The sequence below is a fragment of the Rhincodon typus genome, chromosome 12 (assembly GCF_021869965.1).
Source record: "Rhincodon typus isolate 14 chromosome 12, sRhiTyp1.1, whole genome shotgun sequence".
NCBI classification, from domain to species: domain Eukaryota; kingdom Metazoa; phylum Chordata; class Chondrichthyes; order Orectolobiformes; family Rhincodontidae; genus Rhincodon; species Rhincodon typus.
The window spans coordinates 47,686,373-47,707,212 of record NC_063343.1 but is presented as its reverse complement, the minus strand read 5'-3'; the positions used below and the strand labels follow the sequence as shown (position 1 = coordinate 47,707,212).

Genomic DNA, 20,840 nt, shown 5'->3' with positions numbered 1-20,840 from the left:
ACTAATCAAGAACCTATCTAACTCTGTCTTAAATACGCTCAATAACTTGGTCTCTGTGGCAATGAGTTCCTCAGATTCACCACACTCAGGCTGAAGAAATTCCTCTTCATCTCAGTTCCTTCGTCCCTTCACTCTGAGGCTTTGTCCTCGAGCCCTAGTCTCTCCTACTAGTGGAAACGCCTCCTCCACGTCCATTCTATCCAGGCCTTTCAGTATTCTGTAAGTTTCAATCAGATCCACCCTCATCCTTCTAAACTCCATCCAGTTCAGACTCAAATGCTCAACTGCTCTTCATATGCCATATGACAAACCCCCGGGATCATTCCTGTGAACCTTGTCTGGACTCCCTCCAAGGCCAGCACAACTTTCCTTCGAAAAGGGGCCCAAAACTGCTCACAATATTCCAAATGCGATCTGACCAGAGCCTTTTACAGCCTCAGGAGACCATCTCCACTCTTGTATTTTAATCCTCTTGAAATAAATGCTAATATTACATTTGCCTTCCTGAATACCAACTGAATCTGCAGGTTAACCTGAACTAGGATTCCTAAATCACTTTGTGCTTCAGACTTCTGAAGCCTTTCACCATTTAGAAAATAGTCTATGCCTCTATTCTTCTGACCAAAGACCGTAACCTCACACTTTCCCAAATTGTATTCCATCTGTCACTTCTTTGCCTAATCTTCTAATCTCTCCAAGTCCTTTTGCAGCCTCCCTGCCTCTTCAACAAGTCCTGGTGAAGGGTTTTGGCCCTAACCATTGATTTACCTGGTCCTCACATGCTGTCTGACCTGTGGTGCTTTTCTATGCTCATACTTATCGACTCTGGCTTCCAGCGTATGCAAGTCCTTATTGTCATCTGCACACTTAGCAACAATGTCTTTAATTCCTTGTCCAAATCATTAACGTATGACATGAGTAGGTATGGTCCCAACACTGACACCTGTGGAACTCCAGTTGTCACCAGCTGCCATCCTGAAAAAGAGCCCTTTATTCCCATTCTCTGCCAGTCAGCCAATCCTCTATCCATGCCAGTACCCTGCCCCTAACAATGGTTCTTATTTAGCAGCCTCCCGTGCAGCAAAGGCCTTCTGAAAATCCAAACAGATTACATCTACCCTCTCTTCTTTGTCTAACTTGGTCATTATCTTCTCAAAGAATTCTTACAGATTTGTCAGGCATGACCTCTCCTTGACAAAACAAAACTGATTTAGCCCTATTTTAACATGCTCTTCCATGTACTACACAATCTCATTCTTAATAATGGACTCTAATATTTTACCAGTGACTGAGGTCAGGCTAACTGTCCTATAATTTCCCATCTTCTGCCTCCCTCACTTCTTAAATATTTGCAACAGAGATGAGGAGAAACTTCCTCAGCCAGAGAGTGGTGAATCTATGGAATTCACTGCCACAGAAGACTGTGGAGGCCAGGTCATTGAGTACATTTAAGACTGAGATAGATAGGTTCTTGATTATCAAGGGGATCAAGGAATACAGGGAGAATGGGGTTGAAGAGCTTATCAGCCATGATTGCATGGCGGAGTAGACTCGATGGGCCGAATGACCTAATTTCTGCTCCTATGTCTTGTGGTCTTATGGTCTAAATAGGAGTGTTACGTTAGCCATTTGCAGTCCTCCCGGAACCTCCTTAACTCCAGTGATTCCTTAATGATCACCTTCAAACTAACAAAAGGAGAGGAGGGTTCAGGTGAACTGCAATTTAGAAATCGAAAGATAAAAGTTGAGGCAACTGAGTATCACAATATGAGTAAACACAATGTGAGTGGGACAGGAAGTGTTGAACAGTAATAATGCATTTGAGACAAAGGTTCATCCAAGGATTCGCAGTAAATAAAGATAGAACTGGATTCAGTTTATTTGATTATGTGGAGCATCTGCAGGAAGACAGATGAACTAGTGGTACAAACAGAGATACAGAATTTACAACTGATCATCATTACAGACACACGGTTACAAAACAACCAAGATTACTCAATAGATATTCCAGGGTACTAAATATTTTGAATAGACAAGCAGAATAGAAAATAAGGAGGTTTATCTTTGATAATAAAAGATAACATAAGGACATCAGAAAGAAACGATTTTATCGCAGAAACTCAGGAGGTAAAATCAATATGGTCAAATAGGAATAGCAAGTGTCAGATAGCACTCATTGGTATCTTACAGACTCCATAACAGTTATGATACTGTTGGATTGAACATTAAACAGTAAATCATAAACAGGCAGAGTTATTTAATTATGTCATAGTGAAAGATGCACTGTGAAATAAAGAATATAACAAAACTAAAATCACATTAAATTCAAAATTGATATGTTCTAATTACAAGCAAGAATCTTAAACTTAAGCAGGGCTGATTACATAGATATGAGGGGAATTTGCTGAGGTCGATTGGTTAATAACACTAAAAGATATGTTGATACACAAGCAGTGGGAAATATTTAAAAACACAATTCAAAACGTTCAACAAAGATACATTCTATTTAAAACAAAAACTCAGCCAGAAAGATCTATCCATGTCTTACAAAGGACGTAAGGGCTACCATTAGATTAAAAGTAAAGATTACAATTTTGCGAAAGAACTCTGGTAACTCTGAGATTCGGGATTGTCTCACAAACAAAAAAAAAGACAACCAAAAAGTTGATAAAAAAGAGATAGAATGGAATATAAGACTAAACTAGTCAGGAAATCAAAAACAGATATGAACTTTTATAACCATATAAAGAAAGAGTAGCTAAAGTAAACACTGATTCCTTAGATGTAGAGACAAGAGAAATTATCGCAGGAAGTGAGAAAATGACAAAGACATTGAATAAAATTTTGTCTTTGCCTTCACAGTTGAAGACACAACTTATATTCCAGAAACAAGGAGTATCTTTGGGACTAATAAGACTGAGTAAATTAAGGTAATTAATATCAGAAGAGAAAATTTACTGGAGAAATTCAAGGAAATAAAATTAAACAAATCCCCAGAACCTTATGTCTTACATCCTAAGACTTAGAAAGGGATTGTTGCAAAGATAAAGGATGCACTGACTACGATTTTCCAAAATTCCTTTGAATTTAGACCAAGCTGATACTATCACATCTGATTCTGTAAATAGATAGTACTTGCTAAACAGTCTCCAGTGTTCTAAGAAGTAAATTAAGAACAGAGAAAACTCACAATATGGTTAACTTACATTTGTTAGAAGCTGCATTTTGCCAACACAGAAACCTGTTCTCTCCAACAAAGGAACATGCCCACACATTGCAGCTCTTGTGAATTATAGAGTTATAGAGTCATAGAGTTATACAACATGGAAAGAGACTCTTGGGTCCAACTCATCCGTGCCAACCAGATATCCTAAACTGATCTAGTCCTGTTTGCCAGCATTTGGCCCATACTCTCTAAATGCTTCCTATTCATATACCTATCCAGATGCCTTTAAAATGTTGCAATTGTGCCAGCCTCAACCATTTCCTCTGGCAGCTCATTCCATACACGCACCACCCTCTATGTGAAAAAGTTACTCCCTAGACCCCTTTTAAATTTTTCACCTCTCATCTTAAACTGATGCCCTCTAGTTTTGGACTCCCCTACCCTGCGAAAAAGACCTTGGCTATTTACCGTATCCATGCACCTCATGATTTTATTAATCTCTATAAGGTCTCTCCTCAGCCTCTGAAGCTCCAGGGAGAAAAGCCCCAGCCTATTCAGCATCTCCCTATTGCTCAAAACTCCAATCCTGGCAACTTCCTTGTAAATCTTTTCTGAACCCTTTCAAGTTTCACAGGGTGAGGGTCGGGTGTGTAGTGAGGGTGTGGGTGAGGTGGGGGTGTGTGTGTTGTGGGGGTGTGGGGATGGGTGGAAGAGGACATTGGGGGGCTGTTGGAAAGGTGGGGTGGATGGTTTTGTTTGAGGATTTTAAATGCATATTGTAGGCTGTCTCTTCATTTGAAATACTGTGACAACCTGAAGCTGACCTGGGTGCCACATTTACCAGTTCAGTCAACAAGTGTACATAAAGTACCACTATACTACAACTGTTGAGTTCACACCAAGCACCCTGTACACTCAATAAAATGGGGGACAATGTACCTTTATGATGAGAAATAAGAGTAGGCCATGTGATCCACGTGGCCTGTTCCGCTTTTCAATCAAGTTGTGGCTTATTTCTGCCTCCATTTCTCCACACAGTCCTTTGAATCCCTTAACAACCAGAAATCTATTTTTAAATTTTCTTTATTCATTCATAGGATATGGGTATTGCTGACTGGGCCAGCATTTATTGCCCATCACTAATTGCCCTTGAGAGGTTTGTGGTGAACTATCTTTTTTAACTGCTACAGTCCATTTGATGTGTGCCATGTGCAGGGTCTTCCAGGGTTTTCACCCATTGACAGTGAAGGAATGGCAATATCTTTCAGTCAGGATGTGAGGGACTTGGGAGGGTACTTGCAGTTGGTGGTGTTCCCATGTCTGAGTTTGCTGTTGTTATTTCGGCTGCTTTGGTCAATATCAGGTGGTCTGTCTAGTTTTATTCCTGAGTTTTTTTTAGCGATTTGATACATGTAAATGGTGTGCCATGCCTTTTCAGAGGGCAGTTAAAAGACAGCCACCATCTATCCCATCAAAGTGAATCACATGTAGGCCAGACCAGCTAGGAATGGCAGATTTACTTCCGTCGAGAGCGTGAGTGAACGAGGTAAGTTTTTACAACATCCAACAATGGTCTCCTGGTCATCGTCAAATTTTTAATTCCAGATTTTTTAAACCTCAAATTCCACCATTTGTCGTGGTGGGATTTGAATCTGAGACCCCAGAGAAATACAGTGTCCAGTTAAACCGCTATACCATCACCTTCCCCATTCTTCCACCTTGCACTGCTAACTGCTATGTGTTAGATGTCACCACGATCTGACAAAGTTGAAGACTCTGTTTATAGGCGCACCTGTAGAGTGGGCTTAGATGTAGTACTGATTTTTTTCTTTACTTGTTCACAAGAGGATTAACCTCACAGAGGTTTATAACATCAAACAGATTGGAAAGGTTTAGAGGGATATGGGTCAAACGCAGGCAAACGGGACTGGTTCAGTTTAGGAAATCTGGTCGGTGTGGACAAGTTGGGGCAAAGGGTCTGTTTCTGTACTGTGCTCTATGACTCTATATGGGCATCAATGACAACATCCTTCCGACAGTGGGGAGACCAGAATTTTGATGCAGTATTCTAAAAGTGGCCCCACCAGTGTCCTGTACAGCCACAACATAACATTCCAACTCCTATACTCAGTGTACTAACCGATAAAGGCAAGTGTGCCAGATGCCTTCTTCACCACCCTGTCTACCTGCAACTCTGCTTTCAAGGAACTATGTACCTGTACCCCTAGGTCTCTTTGTTTAGCAGATCTCCCCAGGGCCATACCATTAACTATATAAGTCGTGCCTAGGTTTGTCCTACCAAAATGCAGCACCTCACATTTATCTAAATTAAACTCCATCTGCCACTACTCAGCCCATTGGCTCATCTGATCAAGGTCCCATTGTCCTCTGAGATAACCTTCTTCACTGTCCACCACACCACAAATTTAGGTGTCATCTGCAAACTTGCTGACTATACCTACTATGCTCACATCCAAATCGTTTATATAAATGATAAAAAGCATATTTAAACAAACGTGTGGGAACAATAGTTCCCTAATGCATTCTCCATGCCTCAAATAACTGAACTTGCCATCCAATCAGCACCCTTTCCTTATGGAGTACAAATTATTGTACCCTTTAAAATTTCACATTCTTGCATCTATCCTGGTGAGCGCAAGATGAAAAGCTTCAACAGCATGTCTCTCTTTTCAGAAGTATTATGTTCTGTACTACCAAGTATAGGAAGGAAAAAGCAGGAATGAATGAGTCATTTTCAAGTTGTTAGGCTCAATCGAGTGAAGTGCCATAATGATCAGTGCTGGGGCCTTAGCTATTTACAATTCATATTATTGACTTAGATGAAGTAACATGGAATAATGTATTAAGTTTGCTGAAGCTACCAAGCTCGGTAGATTTGAAAGCTGTGAGGAGGACATAAATAGGCTTCAAAGAGTTATAGACAGGTTAAAACAGTGGGGAACAATTTGGTAGAGGAGTATTATAAAGAGAAATTGTAATTCACTTTTGTTGTGAGAACAGAAATGCAAAAGATTTTTTAAGAGTCATGAAACTAATCAATATTGATGCTCAAAGAGTCTTGGATATAATCATACAAGAGACACACACTGGTAGTATGCAGGGACAGCAAGCAATCAGGGAAGCAAATGGCATGTTGGCCTTTATCACAAGAGAACTAGAATTTAAAAATAAAGAAGTCTTTCTACAGTTATATGGGATTTTGAAGAGATCATAGCTGGAATGCTGTACTCAGTTTTGGGTTCCATATTTAAAGAGGTGGGAGATTGAAAATTCATTAGATTCCCTAGGATGAGAGGGTTGTCCTATAATGGGAAGCTGCATAAATTGGGCCTATGTTTCCGAGCACTTTGAAAAATGATAGGTGATTGTAATGAAATATATGGAGCAATGAAGAAAATTGACAAGGTAGATACTGAGATATTGTTTCTTCTGATTGGCAAATCAAAAATAAGATGACTTAGTTTCAGGATAAGGGGTGGACAGAGATGATGAAAAATGTCTTCATTTAAACGGTTGTGAATTTATGGAATTTTTAGTCCAGTGGGATTAGATGCAGTATCATTGAATGTAATTAAATCCAAAGTAGATAAATCATTGATCTGTCTGAGTAAAGGAATATGGGGAATCAGTAGAAAAGTGGAGTTGGAGGTCAATATCATTCATGGGTTTTTTTTCTTTCAATCATAGGATGTGGGCATTGCCGGCTGGGCCAGTTTTCTCGCCTGTTCCTAGTTGCGCTTGAAAAGTTGGTGGTGAGCTTACTTCTTGAACTGCTGCAGTCCATGTTCTGTAGGAAGACCTACAATGTTGTTAGGGAACAAATACAGAGTTTTGACCCAGTGACAGTGACAGAGCAATGATATATTTCCAAGTCACAATGATGAAGGGAACTTGCAGGTGGTGATGTTCCCATGTATCTGCTGTCCTTGTCCTTTTAGATGGAAGTGGTTGTAGGTTTGGAAGGTGCTGTCTGAGGATCTTTGGTGAATTTCTTCTGTTCATCTTGTAGATACCACATATCACTGTTACTTAGCATCAGTGGTACAGAAAGTGGATGTCTGTGAATATAGTGCTAATCAAGTGGGCTGCTTTGTCCTGGGTAGTGACAAGCTTCTTGAGTGTTTTTGGAGCTGCACTTATCCATGCAAGTGAAAAGCATTCAACCACACTCCTGACCAGTACCGAGTAGATGGTGAGCAGGCTTTGGGCAGTCAGGAGGTGAGTTACTTGTTGCAATAGTCCTAGCCTCTGGCCTGCACTTTGTAGCCACAATATTTATAAGGTGAGTTTGGTTGAGTTTCTGGTCAATGGAACACTCTGGATATTGATAGTTGGGGGCTCAGTAATGGGAATGCCATGGAATGTGACGGGCAGTACATGGATCATGTATTATTAGAGATAGTCATTGCCTGACATTTGTGTAGTGTGAATGTTACTTGCCAGTTTCTAGCCCAAGCCTGTTGCATTTGCACATGGACTGCTTCAGTACCTGAGGAATGGTGAGTGGTGCTGAACATTGTGCAATCATCAGCAAACATCTGACCTTATAATGGAAGAATGGCCATTTATGAAGCAGCTGAACAAATTTGGGCCTAGGACACTACTCTGTTGTAGTGCTGAATGGTGAAGTGGGCGCACCAGACTGTATCCTCTTTATGCTGTACTCAAAAATTTTCCAGTGGCCAATGTCCCAGCTTCCATTGTAGAACAGGTAGAAAGCACACAGCATCTGAACTGAAGTTGAAGCTCTGAGTGAGATTTTGGTATTCATGCTTGTTGTCATGCAAAACTAATTAATGCCTTACCGGTTCTAAGTGCTGCCATTGCAACATGTCGGGTTTCACAGTAAATCCGCAATCGTCCATCTCCTTTTCCCAAGGTTCTCACTAAAAGCTCAATGGCAAATACTGCCTTCTCATGAGAGCCTGGTTATGTGTTTCCAACGGACAATCATGAATTTGGCAACAAACTCTAGTGAGTTTCATACCCACCCTGCAAATGGTAATGTTGTCCCTCTTGATCCATATCCTGGTGATGGCCTCCATGCATAAATCTACTTCTTGGTCTCTATTCAGTCTGTAACTTCCTCTTAACCCCTTTACTATTTAAATGGCTATGGTAGACTTCTGTATTTCTTTCTTATGATAATTGCAAGTCACTTCTCACATTTTTAGCTTTTCCAGTTCTTTTTTCAATTTTCCATATTTAGCCTGATAGTCCATTATATCATCGACCAAATGTTTGTCATAAGTATATTTTTTCTCCTTCATCTTTATCTCTATCTTTCTTGTCATCCAGGGAGATCTGGATTACTTGAAGAGGTAATGGAACTTCTTGTAATATATCATCCAGGTCTTCAGCGCTACATCTTGATGGCACTGTGTCATATAAGTCTAAGCTTCTTGAGTAGATTTGAGGCTTGGGTTGTGGGTGCTATGGTTGGTTCACTCACCAGGCTGGTTCGTTAGTTTGCAGATGTTTCATTACCCTGCTGGGTAACATCATTAGTGCAGCTTCCGATGAAGCGCTGTTGTGTTTTCCCACCTGGTATTTAAACTTTGGGGTCCATTGGAGTTGATTACCTCATTTCTAGTTTTTCTTTGCAGTGGTGTATATATAGGGTCTAATTCTACGTGTTTATTGATGGCCTTCTTTGTGGAGAACGAAGCCTCTAGAAATTTCCGTGCTTGTCTCTGTTTGGCCTGTCGTAGCATCCTGATGTTGCCCCAATCGAACTGGTGGTTCTCCATATCTGTGTGAATGGAGACAAGTAAGAATTGATCATGTCTTTTTGTTGCTAGTTGATGTTCACGTTGATGTTCTATTGATGTTCTGAAGAAGGGTCACCGGACCCGAAACGTTAACTCTGTTTTCTCCTCCACAGATGCTGCCAGACCTGCTGAGCTTTTCCAGCAACTTTGTTTTTGTCCTTGATGTTCATGTACTCTTGTGGCCAGTTTCCTTCTTGTCTGTCCAATGTAATGTTTGTCACAGTCCTTGCATGGAATCTTGTATCACACGTTGGTTCTGTCCATAGTGGGTAAGGGGTCTTTGGTTTGTGTTAGCAGTTGGCATCAAGAACATATCCAAACTGACCACAAGATTCCTACGACCATTGGGCATCAGAGTGGCACACAAACCTATGTCAACCCTACGCCAACTGTTAACTTGAACAAAACACCCCTTACCCACTATGGACAGAACCAGCGTGATATACAAGATTCCATGCAAGGACTGCGATAAACATTACATTGGGCAGACAGGAAGGAAACTAGCCACAAGAATATATGAACACCAACTAGCAACAAAACGACACAACCAATACTCACTCGGCTCCATCCACATGGATAAGGAGAACCACCAGTTCGATTGGGGCAACATCAGGATCCTCGGACAGGCCAAACAGAGATAAGTACGGGAATTACTAGAGGCCTGGTTCTCCACCAAGAAGGCCATCAATAAACCTGTAGAATTAGACCCTATATATACACCACTGCAAAGAAATACTGGAAATGAGGTAATCAAATCCAACAGAGCCCAGAGATTAAATAACAGGTGGGAAAACACGACATTGCTTCATCGGAGGCTGCACTGATGATGTTACCCAGTAGGGTAATGAAAAGTCTGCATCATATAAGTGTGTCTCTGAAGGGCTCCTGGGTCTCCTGTGTGCACAGGATATCTCTCCTCCTGATCATCTCCACCATGCAGACCTCCAGTCCCAAAATTTGATAACCTTGGAGTCCACCCTTGCCCCATTGTGCCATTTTTCACTGTTTCCCAGTCAGACTTATTTCCTGCAAAACTGCCAACTCCTACTATGTCAGTCCATCATCACTTCACCTGATGAAGGAGCAGCGCTGCAAAAGCTTGTGATTTCAAATAAACCTGTTGGACTATAACCTGGTGTTGTGTGACTTCTGATTTTGTTTACCCAAGTCCAACACCAGGGCCTTTACATCACAACTCCTACAACAGACAATATTCATAGGTGTTTAAGATATGTAAGCTGGCTTTAATTGGTGCTCAGTGGTATGATTTGCAGCTCCTTGGCGATATGTACAAGCCTTAAAACAGTACATTTAGTAAATGAGAGATAGTAGGAACTGCAGATGCTGGAGAATCCTATGATGCTGCTTGGCCTGCTGTGTTCATCCAGCTCTGCACGTTTAGTAAATGCACTGGTGGATACTTTGAAATAAACAGGCATCATAAAGTTGTGAAAGCAAAAGGTGCTGGAGATCACAGTGGGTCAGGCAGCATCCATGGAGAGAAAGGTGAAGTGGAATGTGGAGGGGGTAGCATTGATACAATATGGGGCGGGGGTGGGGGACGCTGCTGGTGGTTAATGGAGTGCGGAGGTGCGAAAGGATGTTGCCATTCTGTGCGATCAAAGGACAGGTAACTCACATAATTCCCAGCGGCTACCAAATTTGCTACATATCGCCTATCTCATTTTAATCTTTTTATCGATTTTTAACTGATTTATAAACGAATTGATTTTTATTGATACAAAAAGTAGTCAAATATTGTTGCGAGTATAAAGTCATGTGCAGCCTCGACCGTTTTCCTTATGCAGGAGGACAAAAGTGAAAGTTGTGCACAGGCTGAAGAGTGGAAGTGAAAGTAGACTTTACACTTCAGGTCTGTTGGAATATTACAAGGCAGCTTTCCTGTTTCGTCAATTTCAAATTTAATACAATATCCCCGCAACTCTTTGGAATTAATGCAACATCACGTTTGGAATTACATAAATGTGCACGTTGATGTGGACAAAGGGAGACACCTCTGTGGGGTGAGATTTGAGCTGAAATGTTTAATCTAAGTTAAATAATACTGTTTTCCAGTGTTTTGTGCAGTGAAAGTAATATGACGAGATTCCTTGTTCATTTTAACATACGTCTAGTTTTATTTTGTATTTGTGATTCAGTATTTGATAAGTATTAAGAGTTACCGATGTCTATTTTACTTCGTCTGGAGCAAAACGGAAAAGTGATTACTATCGATGGGTCAGGATCCATTCCTCTTGAATGTACAAAATGTTGTACCTAGTTGGTGATTAGGAGTGAAGCAAAATTAAGATTAACACGCAGAGAATAAGACAGATATAAGAAGAATGATATTTTAAAAGTTACATTTTTGGGAAAACATCTAGAAATGCGTAATTTGAACAAATTTGTATTATTTTCATTTAGACTTTATTTCCTTTCGGTTTCACTTTCTGTGTTCGATGCTTCCACACCATTCTGAGCGGATATATTCTATTAAGATTCCACATTCCCCGTACGACATTACAATGTCCAAATTTCTGTGGTGAAGTCAACGAAATAATTAAGCCCTCAAACATATTGTTTCCTGCACCTTACATTCTGCCACAGCGTGACCCTGCAGATTTGTCGTTACATCAGCTTCTGGTTTTCAGTGCCTTCTTTGTTTAAGACTGAATTAAGTCTCCATAACAGTAGACTCAGATCTAAAACTTAGAGCTTCAGCTTGTAACATATCGGGAATACAACCTACTCTTGCATATCACCCCTGTCTATATGTAGATAAAAGATAATTATCAAAAATTTAATGGATAGATCCAACTAAACTTGGTACATACATATGCTATGACCCAAGGAATTTCTGATTAGTTTCCAGCAGGGCTATGGATGGGTAGTTTTTAAAAGATTTGCTAACATTGACAGGTAGGGCAGATTGGTTTCTTTTAGAATGTTCTGGGCTGTTTAATTTAGAATTTTGTTGATGTTTTAGAACATTGTGGATTGACTCAGTTGCTGTGGTGCATTTTATCACATCATCAAAATGTGAGCAGAGTAGGTTCCTTTATTTCTTTATTCCTTCACAGGATGAGAGCATTGCTGGCTAGGTAGCATTTATTGCCCATCCCTAATTGCCCAGAGGGCAGAGTCAACCACACTGCTGTGGGTCTGGAGTCACATGTAGGCCGGACCATGTAAGGATGGCAGTTTTCTTTCCTACAGGACATTAGTGAACCAGATGGGTTTTTCGAACAATCAATAATCGATTCACGATTCATCATTAGATTCCTAATTTCAAAAATTTATCAAATTCAAATTCCACCATCTACCATGGCGGGATTCGAACCGTGGACCCCACAACGTTATCTGGGTCTCCCCCATGTTGGTGCCTGTGGATTGTCCTGGAGTCTCCTCAGTGAAATGTAAGCCCTTAATCCAAAATTTTTTCGACTTTGTAGTTAAGGAACATCAATCAGACAAGGAAAAACCCTCACTGAAGAATGATATAATTGTAATAAATTGAGGTAATAAAGTGTGGTGGAGTTATGTGCTGTATTTAGTATCCCCTGCATTTATTTCTAAAATATTCACTTTTTTCAGTCTCCTATAGGTTTTCCTGTGCCATCCATTCCTTCTTCAGTTGAGATAATAGCTACTCTTGGATCTCAGTATAAAGGATAGGTTTAGTGCAGCTGCTAGGAATAATTGGTCCAGACTTTCATTCTTCTTCATTATCACTGCTCAACATATTCGGAGTACAAGATTTTAGCATCGTAAAGGTACCATATGACAAACTGTAGATTCAAAATCCTGGAATTTCCTCCCTAATGGAATTGGGGATTTATCTACAGCACATGAACTGCAGCAGTACAAGAAGGCAGCTCATAATTAGCTTCTCAAGAGCAATTAGAGATAGGCAATAAATGCTGGCCCAGCTAACAACACCCACATCCCACAAGTGAATTTTTAGAAAAGTTATGCACAGTGATGCTAAGCGACAGAGCACCTCAGGCCAGTATCCTAGGCTCAAACATCATCAGCTGCTTTGTCAACAACCTTCATTCCATCATTAGATAAGGATTGAGAGTTGCTCAGTAATTAGCTTCATTCAAAACTCCTTAGAGAATGAACAACTCATTAGAGAATGAAGTAACCAAAAATATTGATGAGGACAGAGAGGTAGACATTGTTTACTTGGACTTTAGTAAAGTGTTTTGTAAGGTTCCACATAATAGACCAATTAGTAAAGTTGGATCACGTTATTCAGGGTGAGCTTGCCAGTTGGATACAAAGATAGTAGGAACTGCAGATGCTGGAGAATCTGAGATAACAAGGTGTAGAGCTGGATGAACACAGCAGGCCAACCAGCATCAGAGGAGCAGGAAGGCTGACGTTTCGGGCCTAGACCCTTCTTCAGAAATGGGGGAGGGGAAGGAGGTTCTGAAATAAATAGGGAGAGAGGGTGAGGCAGATAGAAGATGGATAGAGGAGAAGATAGGTGGAGAGGAGACAGACAGGTCAAAGAGGCGAGGATGGAGCCAGTAAAGGTGAGTGTAGTTGGGGAGGTAGGGAGGAGATAGGTCAGTCCAGGGAGGACGGACAGGTCAAGGGGGCGGGATGAGGTTGGTAGGTAGGAGATGGGGGTGGGGCTTGAGGTAGGAGGAGGGGATAGGTGGGAGGAAGAACAGGTTAGGGAGGCAGGGACGAGCTGGGCTGGTTTTGGGATGCGGTAGGGGGAGGGGAGATTTTGAAGCTTGTGAAGTCCACATTGATTCCATTGGGCTGCAGGGTTCGCTGCAGGCTCCCCCAGCCGCATCCCAAAATCAGCCCAGCTCATCCCCTCCTCCCTAACCTGTCCTTCGTCCCACCTATCCCCTCCTCCCACCTCAAGCCGAACCCCCATCTCCTACCTATCAACCTCATCCCACCCCCTTGACCTGTCCGTCCTCCCTGGACTGACCTATCTCCTCCCTACCTCCCCACCTACACTCACCTTTACTGGCTCCATCCCCACCTCTTTGACCTGTCTGTCTCCTTTCCACCTATCTTCTCCTCTATCCATCTTCTATCCGCCTCCCCCTCCCTATTTTTTTCAGAACCTCCTTCCCCTCCTCCATTTCTGAAGAAGGGTCTAGGCCCGAAACGTCAGCCTTCCTGCTCCTCTGATGCTGCTTGGCCTGCTGTGTTCATCCAGCTCTACACCTTGTTATCTCAGTTGGATACAAAATTGACTTTACAGTAGGAGATAGAGAGTGGTGATGGAGGGTTGTTTTTCAGACTGGAGGCCTGTCACCAGCAGAGTTCCATAAGGATCGTAACTGGGTCCATTTCTGTTTGTCATTTACATAAATAATTTGGATGTGAATGTAGGAGGCATGGTTAATAAACTTGCAGATGATACCAAAATTGGTGGTATAGTGGACAATGAAGAAGGTTATCTAAGATTACAAATAGATCTTGATCAATTGGGTCAATGGACTGAGGAGTGGCAGATGGAGTTTAATTTGAATAAATGTGAGGTATTGCATTTTGGTAACACAAACAAGGACAGAAATTATACAATTAATGGTAGGCCACTGGGTAGTGTTGTAGAACAGAGAGACCTAGGGGTTCAGGTGCACAATTCTTTGAAATTTCCACGTTAGGGAGACAGGGTGGTTAAGAAGGCGTTTAGCATGCTTGCCTTCATTGCTCAGAACTTTGAGTGTAGGAGTTGGGACATAATGTTCAGGTTGTACAGGACATTTGAGACCTCTTCTGGAGTACTGCCTGCAGTTCTGGTTGCCCTGCTATAGGATGTATAGTATTAAACTAGACGGGGTTCAGAAAAGATTTACCAGGACGTTGCCGGAATGGAGGGTTTGAGATGTAAAAATAGACTGGATAGGCTGGGATCTTTTTCACTGGAATGTAGGAGGTTGAGGGCTGACCTTATTCAGGTTTATAAAATCATGAGGTACACAGATAAGGTGAATAACATGGGTTATTTCCCCAACTGGGGAAGTTCAAAACCAGGGCACACATTTTTAAGGTGAGTGGAGAAAGATTTAAAATGGACATGAGAGGCAACTTTTTTACACAGAAAGTGGTTCGTGTGTGGAATGAACTTCCAGAGAAAGTGGTGGATGCAGATACAGTTACAATGTTTAAAAGACATTTGGATAAGTTCATGAATAGGAAAGGTTTGGAGGAATATGGGCCAAGTGCAGGCAGGTGGGACTAGTTTAGTTTGGGAACATGATCGGTGTGGACTGCTTGGACCGAAGGGTCTGTTTCCATGCTGTATGACTCCATAAGATCTAGACAACATTAAGGCTTGGGTTGATAAGTGGCAAGAAATATTTGAATCACAGATGCTCAGCAATGATAATCTTTCAGAAGTGTTAACTAGAGAAGTCACATAAATGCTGAGCTTACAAGAACAAACGAGATGTTGAGCGCTGTGTATTGAGTACCTCACCTCATAATTTCATAAAGCCTGTCTACTGTCTGCAAGATACAAGCCAGAAGTGTGATGGAATACATTCCACTTTGCTGGATGAGAGCAGTTCTAATAACGCACACGCAGACCATCCTGAAGAAAACCCAGTTGGTTAACAATCCATCCACCACCTTAAACATTCACTCAGTTTATTATCGCACACTGTGGCTACAACTTGTATCATTTACTGCAGGAACTCAGCCAGGTTCCTTTAACTGCATCTTTCAAACCCATAATGTTTATCCTTTAGCAGGACAAGGGCTGCAGGAATCTGTGAATACCACTACCTAGAGCTCCTCCTCCAAAATATACTTTATTCTGACATGTAAATATATCATTGAGTCAGAATTCTGGAATTGCCACCCAGAATGCAGAGGCTCAAGAGGGCAGCTCACGACTACTTCATCAAAAGCAACTCGGGATGGGCAAATGCTGACCTTGCCGGTGATACACACATCCTCTAAAGAATGAATAAACTTTAAAGGAAAAATGGAATGGGAAATCTCTATAGATTATCTCAATAATAGGTTTGGTCACTAATTTTGGTTCGCTTGCCGAGCTGGTTCGTTAGATTGCAGATGTTTCATTACCCTGCTGGGTAACATCATCAGTGCAGCCTCTGATGAAGCACTGTTGTGTTTTCCAGCCTGGTATATAAACTCTGGGGTCCGTTGGATTTGATTACTTCATTTCCGTTTTTCCTTCACAGTGTTGTATACTGATTCTATGTGTTTGTTGATGGCCTTCTTGGTGGAGAACCAGGCCTCTAGGAATTCCCGTGCTTCTGTCTGTTTGGCCTGTCCTAGGATCCTGGAGTTGTCCCAATCGAACTGGTGGTTCTCCTTATCTGTGTGAATGGAGGTGAATGAGTATTGGTTCTGTCTTTTTGTTGCTAGTTCATGTACTCTTTTGGGCCAACTTTCTTCCTGTCTTTCCAGTGTACTGTTTGTCGCAGTCCTTGCATGGAATTTTGTGTATCACATTGGTTCTGTCCATAGTGGGTAGGGGGTGTTTGGTTCGAGTTAGCAGTTGGCGTAGGGTTGACGTAGGTTTGTGTGCCACTCTGATGCCCAATGGTCGTAGGAGTCTTGTGGTCAGTTCAGATATTTTCTTGATGTCTGGTAGCGTGATGAGTGTGTTAGGGTGTGCAGTATCTTCCTGTTGTTGTTCATTTGATAGGCATCGTCGGATCCAGTTGTTCCGATATCCGTTGACCTTAAATACTTAGTGGAGGTACTCTTCTTCTTTTTGGTGTAGTTCCGGGTTGCTACAGTGTGATGTTGCTCATTTGAGTAGTGTTTTCACACAGCTTCATTTGTGGATGTTAGGGTGGTTACTGTTAAAATTCTGTACTTGGTCAGTGTGTGTGGCTTTTCTGTGTACCTTCAGGAATTCCCCGCTGGCCCTGCGTTCTACCATGACAACTAGGAATGGGAGCTGTTCATTCTTTTCCTCTTCCCTGGTGAATTTGATGCCAGTCAGAGTGTTGTTTATTAGTTGGTGTGTCTCCTCTAGTTTGGTTCATTTGATGATAACGAAAGTGTCATCTACGTATTGGATCCATAGTTTGAGTTGGATTTGCAGAAGGGCCATGCTTTCGAGTCTCTGCATCACCCCCTCTACTATTAGTCTGGAGATAGGTGATCCCTTGGGTGTCCTGTTGATCTGTTCGTAGATTTGGCCAGTGAAGGAAAAGTGGGTCGTGAGGCATAGGTCAAGTAGTTTCAGCATGTTGTCTGTGGAGATGGTGTCACTCGGGTCTCGTTCATTTCGTAGCGTTGCTAGTGTTTCTTTTGCCAGTGGTATGTCAATCGATGTGAATAGGGCAGTAACATCAATAGAGCGCTTCATCGGAGGCTGCACTGATGATGTTCCCCAGCAGGGTAATGAAATGCCTGCAAACTAAGAACCAGCTCGGTGAGCAAACCAACCACAGCATCCACAACCCGAGCTACGCTACAAATCTACTCAAGAACTTTACAGATTTGGTCAGTTGTAACTGCTAGAATTGATTGTGGCATGTGATGCATCTGAATCTTCCTACATGGATGGCTGGTAGTGAGGCCGGGAATTTATAGAGCCAAGGTTATGTTAATTTTTGAAATTCTGTAGACTTAGCCAAAGTGGTTTTTGTCAGACTGAGAAACAAAAATGTTTGGTGATGAAATATTCTAAATGAATAATGTGCTCAAATGTTTTAAGAGTTTGAAGAGGGGAAGATGTTTACAAATAAAATACCAGAGTTTGGATCCTGGATAGCTAATGACAATTATTAATACTAATAATAATATTTTTGAATTGATCAGATGCTGAATGCTGAGGAGAAAATAAGTGATAAAAAATGTAATATATCACGTGAAAATCCATCATTACTTTGAACACCTAATTTCCTACACTTTAATAGGAAGTGCCCAAGGTACTCTAATGCCTGTTCATAATTAAGATTTCTCATTCCTAGTTATCATCCTATGATTCTGATACATACACTCTTAACGGTCTTGACATCTTCCTATGTCAGAATTGCCAAAACAAAATGAAACATCTTCTGGCATAACCAGTAAGTTGTAGAGAGTTAGCGTTATTATGTGCTTACACTTGATATTTTCATCGTATATTTGCTGCCATTATGAATTGCACAAATGTATATGTACGCATCCCAATTTATTTCTGCACTGCATTGCAAAAAAAACAAAATTGCTGCCACACAAAGTCTGATTCCCCACTTGACATAAAATCAGGGACTAGAATTTCCTTATCCTGCGCATGCTGCCACTCACTGGGACACCCACTCAGCCTGGAAGTGGATGTGTATGGAATATCCACAGTGCCTGTTAATGGAAGACACTGTCTTTGAAAACCACATGAATAGCACTATATTTACAAGCTGTATACTTCCAGGTAAATGTAATTCTCAATTTATTTTCAGCTTTGAAAGTCCTGACGTGGCTTTAGTAAATTTACTTATCAATTGATACTGATAGTGGGAATTCAGCAGCTGTAATTTCCATTTTTCTCAACAAATAAAATATTGAAATTATGTGACTGTGATCTCCATCAATAAAACTTGGATGTCTGTCCAACTGTTAGTTGGTTTAGAGTATAACCATTGTTTAAAAAACAACTCAATTAGCTAAATGCTGCTTGTTTTTTCTGTAAGTGCACTTATTTATATTAGCAAGATTTTCCACACTATATCTAATGTTTTGAGATCTTCCACTGAAATTTTGTCAAAATGACAAAAGCATATCTTAATGTCATTGTTATATATTTTTTCCTTTATTCAGTCACAGGATGAGGGAGTCACTTGCTAGGTCATCATTTATTGCCCATCCCCAAGTTAAGAGTCAACTACATTGTTGTGGGTCTGGAGTCACATGTAGGCCAAACCAGGTAAGGATGGCAGTTTCCTTCCCTAAAGGGCACTAGTGAACCAGATGGGTTTTTCCTGACAATTGATTTATGGTCATCATTAAACTCTTAATTCCAGATATTTATTGAATTCAAATTCCACCATCTGCCGTGATAGGATTTGAACCAAGGTCCCCAGGACATTATCTGGGTCTCTGGATTAATAGTTTAGCAATAATACCACAATACCATTACCTCCCCTAGGCAATAATTTCTAAACCACACTAGATATCAAAGCTATTCTTGAGATGGCACCGTACTTTCTGTAGCAACATGTTTGTCTTGTCAGCACAAGCTTACCAATGCAAACTATTTTCCATGAACAAAGCAATATTTTTTCAACGAACTGACAGGTTCAGGTAAGCAAGCCATAACTCTGATGCAATGTACAATTCTGTTGTACACAACCATTTGCCACAGATTGCAGGACTGGAAGGTAACATTTCCAGTTCAACAGCATACAGTATTCCAAGAATCTCATACATTTCTCTAGTGCCTTTAACGTTTTCATTAAATTTTACAGTAAGAATTTAATTAAAATGCAGTAAAGAAGGCAGGAGCTGGCTCACTGCTCTGTAACTGTTAGTCTGGATTTTACAGGACCCTAACCCTCAGCTATTAATGTGATGGTGATTCCAATAGGACTTAAGCAGAATTTTACTGATCCTTAAGAGGCAGAAATAGAGACAGGCGAAACAGTAAAATTGCAGGCCCATTGGGCACTTACTTTTAAACTTAAAAACAGGCCATCTGTCCAACTGATGAATTTCATTCTAAAGAGATGTAGAGAGGTTAACTGGGGAAAAAATGGCTTATTGAGTATAATGTGGAAAAATGTGAGGTTATCCACTTTGGTATGAAGGTTAGAAAAACTAAATCTTATTTACCTGTCAAAAGAACATGCATGAAACAGAAAAGTTAATGTCCAGATATAGGATGTAATTAGGAAGACAAATGGAATGTTGACCTTTTCTACAGGAAGGGTGGCAATATAAAAGTGGAGAAGTCTTGCTACCACTGTGCAGGGCATTTTGTGACCACACCTAGAATACTGTATACAATTTTGGTCTGCTTAATTAAGGAGGGAAATATTTGCATTGAAGGCACTTAAAATAAGTTTCCCTAGGTTGATTGCTAGGATTAGAGGATTGTTTTATGTGAAAGGTTGTGTAGCTTGGGCCTGTGTTTGTTAAGAGTCTAGGAGAATGAGTTGTGACTTTATTGAATGAGTGGTGATCTTACTGAGGAGGCTTGGCAGGATGGATGCTGAGAGGCTGTATGGGACATAGGTTCAGAATGAGACAGGAGCTCATTTTAAGTGATGGTCTTCATTCCCCCGCATTCCAAACTCCATTCATATTTATAATGCCCTCTCCAAACCACCTCATATTCCCCTTTATATTCCTTATGTCATCTCAGATTCCCCATTCTCCTTCCATGCTCTCTATCTCCTATATCTACTCATCCAGTATCCACTATGTACAGGTCTCAGGGGCCATGCAATAGTAATAGGAATCCTTTGAAATGGCTATTAAAAATAACACCTTGAACAGTCTCATAGAGCTATCAGTGAAAAATACAGCCATTCATATTTATTTTTAAAAGTTTTTACCTAACAAAAAATAACTTATATTCCCTTGTGGTCAATACAGTGTTGACTTCAAATCATTAACCATATTCAAGACAGGTAATCGTTCACTGACCTCTTAATACTGTCAATCAAATGTGTGCACAGCCTCTGCTGAGCTAAGAGATTCTGTCCTATTTGAAAGTCATGCTGACCTCAGCTGTCAAAAGAGAAAGACAATGAAGCCTGTTACAATTGCAAGAATGGGTTCAGTATCAAAACCAAATTTGCTGGAAAAGCTCAGCAGGTCTGGCAGCATCTGTGAAGGAGAAAACAGAGTTAACATTTCGGGTCCAGTGAGCTTCCTTCAGAACGTTTGTTTTAAAGAGGCAGAGATAGTAGGAACTGCAGATGCTGGAGAATCTGAGATAA

The 20,840-nt window shown here is 40.9% G+C and overlaps 1 long non-coding RNA gene across 1 annotated transcript in view; it reads right to left on the bottom strand.

Annotated features, from left to right (window-relative positions):
- Positions 1–11,072: 11,072 nt before the first annotated feature.
- The window catches only part of LOC125484588, a 13,944-nt gene continuing 4,176 nt past the window's right edge, over positions 11,073–20,840 (bottom strand). The window contains exons 2-3 of the long non-coding RNA XR_007263418.1: positions 20,545–20,628; positions 11,073–11,235 (exon numbers count right to left, since the gene is read on the bottom strand). This is a non-coding gene — a long non-coding RNA (uncharacterized LOC125484588). The remainder of the gene's footprint in view (positions 11,236–20,544; positions 20,629–20,840) is intronic.